This window comes from Haliotis rufescens, unplaced genomic scaffold (genome assembly GCF_023055435.1).
Source record: "Haliotis rufescens isolate VD_foot unplaced genomic scaffold, xgHalRufe1.0.p SCAF_15, whole genome shotgun sequence".
Classification (NCBI taxonomy): domain Eukaryota; kingdom Metazoa; phylum Mollusca; class Gastropoda; order Lepetellida; family Haliotidae; genus Haliotis; species Haliotis rufescens.
The window spans coordinates 13,408,088-13,425,886 of NW_025963835.1; the positions used below are offsets into that span (position 1 = coordinate 13,408,088).

At 40.0% G+C, this 17,799-nt stretch overlaps 1 long non-coding RNA gene across 1 annotated transcript; it reads left to right on the forward strand.

The window, feature by feature from the left end:
• The first annotated feature begins 1,151 nt into the window (after positions 1–1,151).
• Positions 1,152–10,868, forward strand: LOC125379982. The gene is made up of 2 exons (XR_007220978.1): positions 1,152–1,216; positions 10,527–10,868. It is a non-coding gene; the product is annotated as an uncharacterized LOC125379982 (long non-coding RNA).
• The last annotated feature ends 6,931 nt before the right edge of the window (positions 10,869–17,799 follow it).

Below are 17,799 nucleotides of genomic sequence, written 5' to 3' on the forward strand. Positions count from 1 at the left end.
AGGTTAGCTATTCAATTTTGCTTTCTCATAATCATATAACGTTACTCTCATACCAACAACCAAATTAAACATATTTACTTAGTCGCTTTAATCACTAGGCTACCTCACCGTCCCCGCAATGCCGGGATGGTTTCATATACACAGAGGACGTGTTTTCGAGCTGAGCGTTTTAATACGAACGCCACAGGTAGCAATATTATGGCTATGTCACGGCGGAATGGAAATAATGGAGACTGGACCAGACAAACCACATTAGAGGTGAGATCCAAACCTTCAGCCATATGATTCTGCGTGATGCCTATTTAGGTTAGTCTTTCATGGACTGGGGGCACGGGTGGCCCAGTCGTCTAAGGCGCCGTGATTCGCTGTGCAGCGTTGCGTCCCATTGGCACGTCAGAAAACTATGATTGTGGGTTCGAATCCCGGTTCGCCCCGATTATGTTTCTAGGTTTGTCAGCACCATACCCTTGCTCGTGGGTTTCACCGAAGTGGTAAACGTTTGAGACCTACGTCACTTAGGGCTTTCCTTACACATTAAGCTGACACGCCGTGATATAACTGGAATACTGTTAAAAGCGGCGTTAAACCCAACTCACTCACCCACTCTTTCATGGACTCCTTTACTTTCCTTTAGCAATGTGACAGAGGTAGATATAGGAGTGTCAGAAAAAACACTGACATTAGAGCCTTATTCCTCCCCCAATTTCCCATCGGCCATGTTTGGCCTCGACATCCCTATGTTCATTTGTTGTATAAACTTTAAGACAGGAAGACATGATGTCAATTTATTATATAGCATGCAGATTATGAAGTTACAGATTAGTATCAGCAGATGTTTCTTCACATTTCAAAAGGAATCACAGAAAGAGACCTTGTAGTTTTCATATTTGGTATGAGGCCCTGTTCCTCCCCAGAATCCTGTCGATCAAGATTTCTGGTTAAGCCCCCTTCATATTGCATGTTCGTACCATAAACTATAGGAATCATAACAAGCCATGTTGTTTGCTAGCCTGACATGCCCTATCGCTTGTTAAAAGGTTACACCTCCTGCACCAGATGGTTTTCGTTGAAAAAGGAAACTTACCAAAAAACAAATGTTGCACAAACGAATGTGTTTGTTTTATATCCGAGCAGTCCTTTATTGCCCAGCAATGACTTCCGTTGCGAGTGTTCAGCCTATTTAGAGTTTCCAGAGCTTTCCGACATGTATATACAGGTTAGTGATGGAAATACTGCATGTATTGTAGTGAGTGTCCTATATCGTCGCCAGTATTGTTATACGTGGTAGTTGGGAGGTGTAAGACCAATTGTTATGGTAGGTTTCTCTGTTATTGTTTCTTGATGCTTAAGCTCAGACCTGCATTTACTTACACCATTAACATACCTGCGTTAAGTGTGCAGAGTATACAGAAATGTCAACACCCTAAACCTAATACTGTAAATCTCCGTGGGCATTCCAGGGCAAAACAGGCCCTAAACACTCAGTGCTCGTCTTCCCGTGGGGAGTCCGGTGTAGAATAGGCCCTAAACACTCAGTGCTCGTCTTCCCGTGGGGAGTCCGGTGCAGAATAGGCCCTAAACACTCAGTGCCTGTCTTCCCGTGGGGATTCCGGTGTAGAATAGGCCCTAAACACTCAGTGCTCGTCTTCCCGTGGGGAGTCCGGTGTAGAATAGGCCCTAAACACTCAGTGCCTGTCTTCCCGTGGGGAGTCCGGTGTAGAATAGGCCCTAAACACTCAGTGCCTGTCTTCCCATGGGGAGTCCGGTGTAGAATAGGCCCTAAACACTCAGTGCTCGTCTTCCCGTGGGGAGTCCGGTGTAGAATAGGCCCTAAACACTCAGTGCCTGTCTTCCCGTGGGGATTCCGGTGTAGAATAGGCCCTAAACACTCAGTGCCTGTCTTCCCGTGGGGAGTCCGGTGTAGAATAGGCCCTAAACACTCAGTGCCTGTCTTCCCGTGGGGAGTCCGGTGTAGAATAGGCCCTAAACACTCAGTGCCTGTCTTCCCGTGGGGATTCCGGTGTAGAATAGGCCCTAAACACTCAGTGTCTGTCTTCCCGTGGGGAGTCCGGTGTAGAATAGGCCCTAAACACTCAGTGTTCGTCTTCCCTTGGAGATTCCGGTGCAGAATAGGTCCTCAACATTCAGTGCCTGTCTTCCCGTGGGGAGTCCGGTGTAGAATAGGCCCTAAACACTCAGTGCCTGTCTTCCCGTGGGGAGTCCGGTGCAGAATAGGCCCTAAACACTCAGTGCCTGTCTTCCCGTGGGGATTCCGGTGTAGAATAGGCCCTAAACACTCAGTGCTCGTCTTCCCGTGGGGAGTCCGGTGTAGAATAGGCCCTAAACACTCAGTGCCTGTCTTCCCGTGGGGAGTCCGGTGTAGAATAGGCCCTAAACACTCAGTGCCTGTCTTCCCGTGGGGATTCCGGTGTAGAATAGGCCCTAAACACTCAGTGCTCGTCTTCCCGTGGGGAGTCCGGTGTAGAATAGGCCCTAAACACTCAGTGCCTGTCTTCCCGTGGGGAGTCCGGTGTAGAATAGGCCCTAAACACTCAGTGCCTGTCTTCCCGTGGGGATTCCGGTGTAGAATAGGCCCTAAACACTCAGTGTCTGTCTTCCCGTGGGGAGTCCGGTGTAGAATAGGCCCTAAACACTCAGTGTTCGTCTTCCCTTGGAGATTCCGGTGCAGAATAGGTCCTCAACATTCAGTGCTCGTCTTCCCGTGGGGATTCCGGTGTAGAATAGGTTCGTAACACTCAATGCTCTTCTCTTGGGGATTTCGGCTCAGAATAGGTGGTCAACACTCGGTGCACTCTCTGCAATAAATCAGCTAAAGGACAGCGGCCTGTAAATTATAGAATCTGGTCCAGACAATTAAGAGATTGATATAATGAGCAACGATCCATGCCGTTGAGGTACGGTGACATGCTGTCATCCACGTCACCGAGCCCGACCAACCAATTTATTAAGTCACCTCGACAAGCAGAGGTTGCTGGGACCTGTTCTAACTTTGAATCCCTCAAAAACTCAAAATCATGTGCAGTCGAACCGCGTTGTGTCAAAGTCATGCGGACCTGCAAAAAGTTACCAGGAGTTCGAGGCATCAGGGGATTTTATGCTTAATATGGATACTTGGAACTCTTGGAGAGAAAACCGGGAATTCGATACATCAAAGTTCGACACAACGAGGTTCGACTGTATAGGACAATAATAATATATGAGAGATGTGCATGACGTCATTACATCATGACAAAAGAAAAGTATTTGAAAAAACTGATTTGTTTTTGTTATTGTGAGGACGTAACAATTTATCAATACTTTTGTAGCTTCTACATACTAAATAAATAGCTATTGTCGCTCTTGCTAGAGACCGTTTTTAGTAACCTTGACCAGAACCCAAGGTAATCATGACATATCCACAGCCAGTGTGTGATATATATGTTCCGTACACAGGAAGTATTAAGATATTTTATCATTTACGTAAGGGAGATATCGGTAAATGCTCTTACTTCTAAGGAATCATTATCGGTGCAATTTCATATTCTCCGAGTCAGTATCAGTGCGGCCTAGTCCCATGACATGAAACACATCAATCATCTACGAGCATAGCTATGTGAAATAATTTGGTAATTGAAACAGTGTTGTGTATGCACCAATCTACACCAATGTTCGAGGGAAGGAGGGTTAGTGTACATTTGAAAGATCAACAGTGTAGCTGAATTGCTGTGCAGCTACAATTCCATCTATCAGTAGAAACATGTCGAAAACTATTGTTCGCTCAGAAGATCATCATATGTCATATTCATATCATCCAATACATATTTCCTCTGTAACATGTGATGTAATACACATTCAATCTGTAGCATGTCAGCTAAAACAAATCTCCTCTTTACCATTTCAGCTAATACACATTCCATCTGTGACATTTTATCTAATACACATTCCATCTGTAACATTTTATCTAAAACACATTCCATCTGTGACATTCTATCCAATACACATTCCATCTCTGACATTTGATCTAATGCACATTCCATCTGTGACATTTGATCTAATACACATTCCATCTGTGACATTTGATCTAATACACATTCCGTCTGAAACATTTTATCTAAGGCACATTCCATCTGTGACATTTTATCTAATACACATTCCATCTGTTACATTTGATCTAAAACACATTCCATCTGTGATATTTTATCTAATACACATTCCGTCTGTGACATTTTATCTGAGGCACATTCCATCTGTGACATTTCATCTGAGGCACATTCCGTCTGTTACATTTGATCAAATACACATTCCATCTGTGACATTTGATCTAATACACATTTCGTCTGAAACATTTTATCTAAAACACATTCCATCTGTAACATTTGATCTAATACACATTCCGTCTGTTACATTTGATCAAATACACATTCCATCTGTAACATTTTATCTAATACACATTCCATGTGTGACATTTGATCTAATACACATTTCGTCTGAAACATTTTATCTAAGGCACATTCCATCTGTGACATTTATCTAACACACATTCTATCTGTAACATTTTGCCTAATACACATTCCATCTATGACATTTTATCTAAAGCACATTCCATCTGTTACATTTTATCTAATACGCATTCCATCTGTAACATATTATCTAATACACATTCCATCTGTAACATTTTATCTAAAGCACATTCCATGTGTGACATTTTATAATTTACACATTCCATATGTTACATTTTATCTAATACACATTCCATCTGTTACAGTAAACTACGGTTATAACGAACTCAAAGGGACAACTAATTTTAGTTCGTAATAACCGTAGCTCGTTATAAGCATATAAACAGCATATATACAACAAATTGATGGGACTAAAAAATAAGTTCGTTATATCGGTAAGAAATAAACGTGTTCGTTATAAACGTAGTTTACTGTACATATTATCTAATACACATCTGGAACATTTTATCTAATACACATTCCAACTGTTACATTTTATTTAATACACATTCCATCTGTGACATTTTATCTAAAACACATTTCGTCTGTAACATTTTATCTAATACATGTCATATGCACATGCACTCAATCACGTGCTATCAAGTGTACATTCTCTCTGACACAATTGTGTTAAACCGGAGGCAGGGCAGGTCAACTAAGACGCCACAATTCGCTGTGTATAGTTGCGTCACTTTTTTCGCCAGGATCCGCTTTTCGGAGATTCGCGATATAATTCTCTTTTGTCAGCACCATACCCATGCTTGTGGATTTCAGATCTGCACTTATTTGGGCATTCCTCCAACATGAAGCTGACATGCCGTGATAAAACTTAATTCCTGTTTCAAACAACGTCAATCCCAACTCATTCCCTCACTCACTTCTCTCTCACACAATTGAACTTCTCCGCCCACAAACTACCATCTGCAGCGACAATCCTGTCATACAGTCTAATCAATGTCGGTAAATATAAGTTCGATTAATGAGGTAAAACTGGTGATTAAAGAATTATAGCATATCTTGTTAACTTACTTATGTTAAACTGGTGCAGCAAAGGCGCAATCCCACATGCATGTCTAAATGTCTGTGGGTATTTTTTAAAAGGGATTACTTGGTAAACGGCTGAGTCGGCTCGGCGGTTTTCATGATCTTAATTTGTCATATATATATACCGTAATGAGACAACAAGCGGCGCTATTTGACACTAGGTCACAGTTTGGAATTGCCAAATGGCCACAAGGTGACTGCATCCGCCAGAGGAATGACCGCGGCAAGGCCATCATTCTTCAATCACCAGGAAGAATTGGGTTTTAATGTCAATGGAAATTTCATTACCAATTTCAAGTTTATATTTCAATATCATTATCGATCATCCCATCAAATATTGAACAAATATGAATCGATCATTACCTAAACTGAATCTCTAGTCTGTAATAAAGTTCAATCAAATTCGGCATTTCTGGAATAGTTGGCAGTGCAGTGCAAGTAATAGGAATGTCTGCGTTATTTTCGATTCAATAGGGAGCGGTAGATGACTCATGATTCTCAAGTACAGAGAATCATCTCACAAAAAGCTCCGATTTGTCTGATTGATGCGAGGGAAGACCATTCAGGGCTTTTGACTCGTTTTTACGATAACTGACCAATTTTGAAAATGAAATACTTGAATTCTGAGATTCAGTCCTCTGGCGTCTCAAATCTCTGTAGTTGCTGATTTCTCCATATTTTCCTTTCACTGGCACCACTTGATATTTCCAGCTGTAATTTCATCCCGGAACGCAGTCAGTTATTCCTTATTCACATTCCTTGGCTCTGATGGTTAGATAATGTATGTAGAGCTGTATGGGGGATGATCACGCAAGGATTCAGAAGTAGGAGACCCAGCTTCATCCTATGTTATGTCCCCAATACTGCCCTGGGGACTGTTAATATTTCGGAAATAAATATGCTGACTGACAAATTTACAATTTGCTGAATTAAATGTTTTCACGGGGTGAAATGGGGTTTAACATCGCATCCAAGAGTTTTGCAGAGTGTGTGTGAGTGAGTATGGTTTTACGCCGCTTATAGCAATATTCTAGCAATATGACGGCGGGGGATATCAGAAATGGGCTTCACACATTGTACCCATGTCGGGATTCGAACCCGTGACGAGGGAACGCTTTAACCACTAGGCTACCCGACCGACCGACCGACCGTGTGTGTGTGTGTGTGTGTGTGCGTGTGTGCGTGTGTGCGTGTGTGCGTGTGCGTGTGTGTGTGTGTGTGTGTGTGTGTGCTTGTAATAGTCCGGACTGATGCCGAGTTATAGTGCTAGCCCACTCAGATACCGTGCCGCAGTTTAATATGAATACCCCACTCAGACACAATATCCTGACGCCGAGCCAACCGGTCCTTGCTTTAGCCCCTTGATGCCGAGCGCCAGACAGGGTAGCAACAAGTACCATCTTTTAACGTCTTTTGGTATGACGCGGCCGGGAATAGGACACCAGACCTTCCGCTGCCCGGGCGGACGCTTCACCACTAGCCCTTTTCACATTTTAAAGGCGGGTGTGTTGAATATGTTTTTAAACGGGCTTGTTGCAAAGCCCCTATTGGTCGTGTTATTACGAGGAATCATATTCATGAAGTTCTAAAATTAAAACGAAAAAGTACAGGATTCTTTGATGCAGATAATGTTAATGTACCCAATGATATTATTGGTCGAGGGTTCTACTGTAAAATATATTAGCTTTTCAGGCCGATGACCCTGGTAACCACTCATTCACTCACTAATTAAATAAAATTCAATTCATAATAGAAACCACGCTTTTCCGAGAAATGGATTTCGTTGTCACCTTTTGTCATCACTAATTTTCATCCTGACATGTAATATTCACCGCTGTTCTGCCTTACACCCAGTGTGAGGTGAAATGAGATAGAATTTAACGTCGCGTCCAAGATTATTGCACTTGTATAGCGAGGTGTATGGACGTGTGTGTCGGCTTGTACTAGTCCGGACTAACGCCGATGTTATAATGCTAGCCCACTGAGATACCATGCCGCAGTTTAACATGAATATCCCACTCAGACACATTATACTGACTCCAAACCGACCAATCTTTGTTTTAGCCCCTTAATGCCGCGAGCCAGACAGGATAACAAGTACCATCTTTTCACGTATTTTGGTATGACGGGTCAGAGGATCGAACCCCGGACCTTCCGCTCTCCACTAGACCACGGAGGTGGTCCTACACCCAATGGCTTTGGTGGGTAATCAAGACTGGTTATTCTCTGGCGTTGACGTTTTATATTTTATTAATAATAGTTACTGCCTTCGATGAATGGATGAACTGAACTTGAAAGACATATAACCATACCAAGTATACCTGAGATTTATGAGCAGTATAATAATTACGGCAAGGTATTCAACACATGTTATACATGTTCTTCTTTTAAAGTCTTTTATATTGTATTTAGATCATCGACGAAACAAAGGCTTTGCGTGTTTTGTCTGGACACGTTTGTAATCTTAAACTCAATTGTTTGGGGCTTAATCATGTTCACGTTGGGGATATACTTAAACGTGACATTCAATAGTTTACCTTCCTTTCGCCCGTCAACGTGCAGTGCATAAACCATGGTGACAGCAGAACCGGAACTAATGACGCGCCTTGAGTGAGTGAGTGAGTGAGTGAGTGAAGGGGGTTTCGCGCCACAACTGAACGGTAAGAAGAGACCCGAGGCCAATGACTTCAGGAAAGTGAGCGAAATGGTTTGACGCCGCTTTTAGCACGTCACAGCGGGGGACACCAGAAATGGGTTTAACACATTGAGTCCATGTGAAGAATCGAACCCAGGACATTGGCTGGACGAGCGAGCGCTTTAACCACTAGGCTACGCCACCGCCCGCAAGTCGTGAAATGTAATTTTAAGTCTGAAATCTATACTGTGATTTGGTGATCATTCATATCGTATTTTAATAATATCTCTTATCGTAAATATGATTTTTAATTTAAATATTGGATTCCCTGGCATCGTTGGTTTTCATTTTGCTTTAATAAATACAGCAGCATGGGCAAGTCATGGGTTGTAGAAAACTGTTTAGAAAAGAATTTTATCTTATTTTTATGTTTTAACTTGGATGCCCTTGCTGATGTCAAACTGTAATACTTCTGGTAATTTGTCATCTGTATCATCACCATCACCACGAGAAAGTCTTGACAAAGCTGCCAGTCATGCACCTTGCTATTTTGAGCATGACTGGTACTAAACAAATTTAGATCATGAACTTGTTTAGATACCAAATATGATCAGATGTTAATCATGTTTTAATTCTGGACTTGTTTATATTTTAAATAAAGTTTAAATTATGGAAGAACGATACGTTTATAGGTTTCAGTTTAGGATCTAAACATATTTAAAAGTTTATCATTTAATTTTTATCCTTTATGTAAATCACCTAGATGAGCATCTGTCATCTGTTAACACTTTAAATAAATACATCACGTCCACGGTGTCCACCGAAACAGATTCGATTGGGCGTAAGAGGCAATTAAAATAGCCGTGGACATCATATGAATGGATCAGTGAAAATCAGTGATGACACCAGGTGTTCGCGACAAGGGTAAGCATGTCCTGCCCTACCGGTACTATCCGCTACTCACAGGATTTGCATAAAACCATCAGTGTTTGTTGTCATTAATAATGTATACTATCAGCTGAAACTGACTTGTTTCTCGACAACCATTTCCAAAAGTCTGTGTGTAGAACTAGCAGTCTTTTAGTATTGAAATTTTTTTTAGTAGAATTATGAAACCTTGTGTGCTATTTACCTGACACCAGATCATTACATACAATGAGATCACTGTGGTGTTGTTCAGATAGACGTAATGACCTGTCGATGAGACGAATGATTAATTTTGGAATATACATTTATTTCACACGTTGAACATTCTTTTCCATAAGAATAGTAATTGCAGAAAGCACTTCAAGAGAACAAACACGGAAGTATGACGCTCGACAGCCAATCGACCCTACTTCTAACGTATCACAGACATCCAGGTTTATTTACACAAAACTCTTTTTGGTCGACATACAAATATAGCATTAATTGCAAATGCGATGCATTCAAATGCAAACAAACTAACATTGTCGAGTTTATAGGTTAAACTATGTTAGCAATGTACACTAAACATATTGAACATCGAGAAGGCTATTGACATGACAACTAACAATGTATTTGTATTAATAACAACTATCCATGATAAAATGTCTAACTTCACATAATTGATGGGTGTGTTAAATCTATTCTGGGAATAATGATTATCGAAAACAGTGTTTTGACAAGTCTTAGCAACTAAAATCAACTTTTTAGGACTACAAAAACATACGCGCAATGGAGGCATTGAATATGGTTATTGTCCGTCTTGTTAGAAAATATGCTTATTAAAGTGTGTCGAGTATTTACGTATGCAGGACACCAGACAAACAAACACTTACCTGTCAAATCATTTATCTGGATATTGTCGGAGGAATGGTCCGGATCGCGTGGTCCAAGTAACTGTTATTTGAGTAACGTGAGCGTATGATGGTCAAAGATGTAGATGCACGTATTGGTACGTGACAAATGATACCAATGCATCGCATCACCTATACAAATGTTTATTTAATTGTAAATGAGACTAAGAGCTGAGTATTAAACCATGTTTTGTTATCTCTCTCTCTGTGACTCAAGCTATTTGATTAGATTAGAAAACTAAACGGCATAATTTAGTTTTTTAAAACCATCCATTATATTTTCGCGAATTGTCACACTTTGTCCGGTTTACCAAACAAATAAACCATTTCGGACTTTCAAGTACGTATTATTGTATTTCCTCGTTACCGTACGTAAAACAAAAGCATACAAAACACGGACCCATTGTCAACTGTATGATATGTGCATCCTATAAACCTCGCCTCATCATTTCATTCATGTAGTCAATATGCCCCATTGTTTCGAACAAAAACTTCTCTTATGTTTTAACTCACAGAATTTCCTTCTTGCAGACATTCTACAAATAAACTAAAGAAACACAGAAAAACAACTCCCGAGCAAACAATGTGACTTAAAACATCAGCGACCTCACAGCATTCTACGTCATGGACCAGCAGTTCACAGAGTCCTAGTTAAGCCGGGGACATGTTCACAGAGCCACACCCTGCCTTCATGCTAATTACAGACACTCCTGTACCCGATCCTTCCTTCCACAATATGTCAAATTTCGTACATTTCCTGTGAAATGTGACACGCAAAAATTGTTGTCAAGGATCAAATAGGCAATGTACTTATTCAAAGCACATTGGCATTTAATTGGAATACATGAGAAAGAATAAAACCTTTGAGTGTCAGTAAGTGTGTCTTTTATAATCTGGTAGGGTGATCTTGCGAATGTATTGAATATTGTTGCGTTCATGTGTGTTTGCATGTTTAACTGACGGAGACACAAGGAGATTTAGCGTCATGGTACAGTCGTAGCTTTCTCACTTTTTGTCACAACAATGATACATATTCTTCCGTAGGATTAGTTTTAGAATTATTGACGATCTCTAATTTCTGGGGATATATTCAGAAAAAGGAACACGTTTACAGCTTCATAAAATTTATTGTTTAAACTGGTGTACAGAGGTTGCTCAACAAAATACAGTAGTGTACGTGTCTCATGTGTATGTCTATTTCATCTTAGATGACTGAGCAGGTTCAGGAAAAGCCCTGTTGGCTGAATGAGGAGATATATACAGCCACAGGCACCATATACACCTATGGTCCATCACCATGGGGAATACTTTGCGTGATGGTTCTACATGTCTCCGTTATAGTGATATCCCGGTGCACATAATGCAAACAACAGCCTGTCAGTTCTACAGATTGTGTGACAATGTTAAGTAGGCTTGTTTTAGTTCACATAAAACGCCATCCTCGAGGTACTATATCTTTAAGTTGTATATGACGCTTGTAGTTATAACTATTTACTGTTAAAACAGAAATCGGAACTGCATACATGTGACATATACTACCGCTTTGTAATAAATATTTCAGAATAAATATCGTCTTGAAAAAAATAAATTTACGGCGGCCTTTGGGACCTACTATATACAAGCTGGGTGGGAGAATGGGAGGAATATTTTTGTCTAGCTATATTTTCCGGTAAATACTCAAAATAGAATTGTGCTTAAGGTGTTATCCACAGAATTTTGTTTTACGCTGGTGGTTGGATCTTTAAAAAAATGGTCCCGAAATATGCTTTTGCCTCAGGTTTTACAAAAGACATTGCTGGTTTTACTTATATATTTAGACAAAGTGTAAAGAAATCTTGAAGCAGCGTAGCAGTAAATTATTATAACGTTTAAGAAACCATAACAACGGCGCTCCTCACATAGTGACTTTTCTGTCTAGTAAAAATACAACGTCGTAATAATACAATTAGGATAATCAAAAGAATCATATGTTAAATTCAATTCTTTTTAGCTGCATATACATCTAACGATCATTTAGATTCAATCAGACTTCTATTCATTTTAGATCAGTGGATTATAAGCACGTAATATGACTATTATCAGTCTTCAGAATAAGCATACATTATGAGACTTCAAAGCGAAATATTTATGTGGGTATTGTCTTACTGACTGATGTCTAACCAACCTTCAACACCGCCCCAGGAAGCACCCAAATATAAAAAACGCCAAAGCACATATTTACATTATTTATGGTGACTCCTTGGACAGTTATTGACATGGAAAGTGTATTTCGTGCAATAAAAAATTACATTTTTCCACAACTGGTGGGTTTTGGAATGACTCATGCTCTAATTCAATAGGACGAAACTAAAATATTTGCTAATGATAAAATAACGTAATAAATCACTGAGTGAATTTTCCCTAAATTCCTTCGCTCGATCGCTTGATTGATTCACGTGCATAATTCTACCAGGAGTATTTAACGCTTGGAAGCGTACACAAGTTATCCTAGCGATACAGGGTGTAGCCAACGATGGTATTTTATGATATTTCTCAATGTAGAATATTTTGATGTGAAAACTGCCTATGACGGAAGCGGATGGAACGTAAATTTAGTAACCCATTTGCCCGTTCCACTCTATTAGGGGCTTTGCATGAAGCAAATTAGATATCTAGATACGGAAATCGATAATTAAACCATAATTTCAGAGAAAGTCTTATAGTTAATCATTTTTATATTTATTAATTCCTTACGCCGTGCGTTGAATCCCGGAATACTATCTTTCCTCTTTGTTTGAGTTTGTGAATTTATAGCAATACTTTTTTATATATTTATTAATCATCTAAAGTACCGCATCTCTGAAAAAATATCGCGTCAAAGTTAAATCCCATATAACAAATACGTGTCGAATGTATATTTTTATTGCCTTGGTAATCTGTATATTCTCGATATTATTCATTGCCTTCCAGTCGCCTTCGATGTATCTGTGTTCTGGTGTTCGTCAACGTTTGTAAGCCACCATATCCCTTGACATTTATTGATGCAGTTTATCATTTAGCCTGGTGATAAATCCTTGGAGATTAATTTGCTGCAATTGCAAAAGCCACGGCAATGGTATTTTATATACGTGCATTAGTCATGGAGTTTAACTTAAATCAATACCTAGAAAGACTGATGCATGGAAGCTGCCAAGGCAAAGACAAGTGAATCTACCTTGAGGACGTTTCAGTGGACGTGTTAGTGAGTGAGTGGTTGTGTGAGTACTGTTATAAGCATCTGTTGACTATATTCCAGCCTTATTACGTCAGTGGGCACCATGAAACCGCACACTGTGGCGATTCGAACTCGTGTCTGTCTACGGACCATCAAGCCACTGTTTTACTTGCTCGGCTAACATGGGCATGCAATTCATTTCTTGATAGTTGCAAGTGTTGGAACAAACACCGAGCATGATTTACACGTATGACGAGTGTCTATAGAAGTCTATAGCCGAAACTTGAAGACAATCATTTCTTGAACTTTACTAGGATGTCAAAATGCAGGCAGTGTTCTGGTGTTATTTCGTACTCTAAAAACATTTTCATCAGTTCATAAATATATGTTGTCAGCTTCACCTACACCCTTTACCTTATTTCATTCGGGTGGTAGGGTAGCCGTGGGCGGCGGTTAAAGCGTTCGCTCGTCACTAAGAACACCCGGGCTCGATTCCTCAGATGGGTTCAATGCGTGAAGCCCATTTCTGGTGTCCCCTGCCATGATATTGGAATATGGCTAACGCGGCGTAAAATCATACTCACTCAACCTCACTCGAACACGAATATTAACGCAGCTTCATGATGGGGCGCTTGGTGAGACAGAGGATGTCAATGTGTAGATGCCGGTGCTGTATGCACGTACCTATTGTAGTCAAAGATATATCACCGCTTAGTTTTTCCAAAGGGTTAATATAATCACCTTGTCCTAGACACTCAATGGATAGTATGCCTTTGTCCTTCTCAAAAGTACACGGATATGTTCATTACATGTATAAAATAAATTCAAAAATATCTCTCGAGCGGTCAACTCAAAACCATAAAGTTTGGATACAGGCACAGCTATGCTATACTTTCAGTCATGTATGTTAAATGTACGAGTACCTAACATCACGTCATTTACAGTATATTTCTTAAATACCTGCCGGTTATTTAATCGCGATATACTTACATTATTGATAGTCAGTTATATCATCCAACACTCGCCAGAGACTAAAAGAGTGGCGTCCGCCCGGAGAGCGGAAGGTCCGGGGTTCGATCCCCGGCCGCGTCATACCAAAAGACGTTAAAAGATGGTACTTGTTGTTACCCTGTCTGGCGCTCGGCATTAAGGGGCTAAAACAAGGACTGGTCGGCTCGGAGTCAGTATACTGTGTCTAAGTGGGGTATTCATGTTAAACTGCGGCATGGTATCTCAGTGGGCTAGCACTATAAATCGGCATCAGTCCTGACTAGTATAAGCAGCCACACACACACACACACACACACACACACACACACGTGCATGCACGTCGCTATATAAGTGCAATAATCTTGGACGCGACGTTAAACCCAATTTCACCTCACCGTAATTCCAGCCGGATGCTATACGGGTAGCAGGGTTCCGTCAGCCATCCTAGTTTGGTTGATGGCGATCTATAGCCAGAGCTTTATATTGTGATTAGTTTAGTATAGTTAACATTTCAGTAATCTTCATTATAAATGTTCTAGTCACACTGTCTGTCATAATGCCGATGTGACTTTACTTTTAACTCGCTCTCTTACAAACTTTATGTCCAAGGTTATATTATACACGGGAAAGGGTGGTTTTGGGGGTATTAACAAGGAGAATAGACCGCCTCCGTGGTCAGTTGATCGAGCGTCTGCTCAGAGAGCGGACGGTTGGTGCTTCTATCACCTGGCCGCGTTGTACCAAAAGATGTTGAAAGATGGTACTTATTACCCTGCATGGCGCACGGCATTCAGGGAAAAAACAAGGCCTGATAGGCTCGAAGGCAGTATACTGTGTATAATTTATTCAACAAGATCAATCTCCTTTTCCCTGGCTCGGCTAACAATTTGTACTGAACACTTCACACAGTTCAATCTGGTTAACTCCGCTTTTACCATCGCAGTGACAAAAAACAATCTTGAATGAAAAAAACAATATTATTCTCACTGGTGAAATAGCAGATGCAGCTAGCAAACCTTTTAATTATTCAGTGACATCAGCATAACGCTATGCGTCAATATCATGACGTTATTGAACAGACACGTGACACTGCCAGGATTCCAATTGGAGATTCTGCATAGACGTTTTTTGAACATAATATCATGGAGAATAAATGTACAGGCTAATCATGAAAAATAATGTGCTTATTTCATCTCGTGGCCATATGATAAATGCAACTGATTTGTGTCAAAGGCGATGTCTATATCGTGTTCATGACGTTGTGTTTCCATTGTTTAAAAGCAGCTTAATGTTGTACATGTAATTCATGTCCTCAAGTCAAAATTCCTAATCTAACAAATACACACTGTATGTCAGAGAACACTGCCAGGTTGAAAACACAAAACTTTAAAATTGGATTTGACCGAAAAATTACAAACGTTGACAAAACAATACCAGATTGACAACAATCACAGAAACACTGCCAGAAACACAACTCTGATACGAAAGGTTGCACGGGAATCACGCACGCACGAATTCGGTGTTAGCGTTGGGCGTCTCAACGTGCGTGATTCCCGTGCACCCCTTCGAGTTGAGTTGATTTGCTGAACTGTGTCATATGGCCCTGTGACGCAGGGGTAGCAATATGCAGATGGTTGTTTCAATGAATGCTCGTTCCACCCGTGACGAATAGGTCTGGTTGTTGATGAAATATAGTGATAGCTAAATAGACAGATTTTTTATTCATGCACCGATTTTCTTTAAATGTAATATCCAGTTATGTATGACTGTTTAATAATCTCATACCAACTTTTACTGGAGTAGGGTCGATAGTTTTTCAGGTATTGTAGTAAACGTCGGTACCTTAAATTACCTTTCAGACTTATAGATTCAACCAAGTAATAAAGGCTTTCATACAAAAAGACCTTGTTATGCCATTACTTCCTTAACTATACTTAGAATAGAAGGTTGCAGAAGAAACAATATCACTATATTTCGTCTGATTTCAAGACAAGTTAACCATGTAGAGTGGCCGCATGTTACTCACAGACCCAGCTGATGACATTTATTTATTTACGTCACTTCTGTTCTGTTTCTTTGGCAAGGTAAATATGATAATGGCATTATAGGGGCAACTAATGCATGTACGTTTATCAGATGAAGAATATGAATAAATTACAAGTAGCAGAATAATAACGCACTCAATGTCAGTCTGTGTTGTAAATAGAAAATAAAATAATGAAGGCGGAAACTCGTCTATTCTTTAGACGATATATGGTTCCATCTAAGGTTGGCATGGTAATTCAACAACGAATGACAATGACGAATGACAATGACGAATCTAAACTCGTATCTATGTATTGCCAATACTTTCTCACCATGCCAATACAATCGTGTGTGAAAGCTAAAAGCATGTAAGTTCCCGGAAGAATATATGATATAATGTACTTTACGAATCCGCGACGTTTCTCAAAAGTCTTTTCCCCCATCGAGTCCTCATACTTTAGCAATGAAGAATCAGCCCTGTAGATGTCTATGTGACAAGGGAAGTGGCGCTTCGATTAGTCATAAAATGAAATACACAAGACGGACATTTTAACATTTAAAAAAAACTTCCCTCCATCAGGGTTTATTTTGAAAAAACAATTTCATTTTCAGTTTCATTTTAATGTAATTTCGACAAAAACACCAAACGTTAGCATTGCCCAACGCAACCCAACATGAATCCCAACATAATGCCAGTTAAAGAAAAGCGGTACCTGGTAAATATATACGTATTGGTAAAGCACCCACCCTACATTACTTCCTGAATTAGCATACAGACATTCAGTGCGTTCAAATAAATACGAGTGGTCAAAGTATACGTTGATGTGATATTTACATATTCGTTTGGCTTTGAGGGAGTTTTCTTTGTTTTCTTTAAACGTTTGTTGCTATCTTTTGTCCATTTAAATGAATATTTTACTCGGAGTATTAAATACGATATACTTCTATTAGTGGACATATCAATAAAGTTGGGATCGCTCAACGATCAGATCTCATCGCTGCGATTCATATTCCTCACATACCTTCATATGGACCTACATGTACGATAGTCCTACCATTAGATCACTTGGTGAGCAATCATTTAGTTTAGAGGAGGCAATCATTTCGCTATTGATGTTATCCAAACTTTCAACTGAAGCATTACACGAACCCTTTATTTTGATGGTACAATTATCTAGACGTTATGATACAACATATATGCAAAATGATATGATTAAAACCTACGGAAGCGTAGTGGGGCCACTTTGATTTTTTTTGTCTAAGTATCCCCAACGTAGGACTTAGTATCTTCTACGTAGGACTTAGTATCTTCTACGTAGGACTTAGTATCTCCTACGTAGGACTTAGTATCTCCTATGTAGGACTTAGTATGGCCTAGAATCACTATCTCCTACTTAGGACTTAGTATCTCCTACGTAGGACTTACTATCTCCTACGTAGGACTAAGTATCTCCTAAGAATCTCACTATGAAGAAGATAGTAAGTCCTACGTAGAAGATAGTAAGTCCTACGTAGGAGACAATAAGTCCTACGTAGGAGATACTTAGACAAAAGAAAATCACCGTGGCCCTACTACGCTTCCGTAAAAACCTCTAT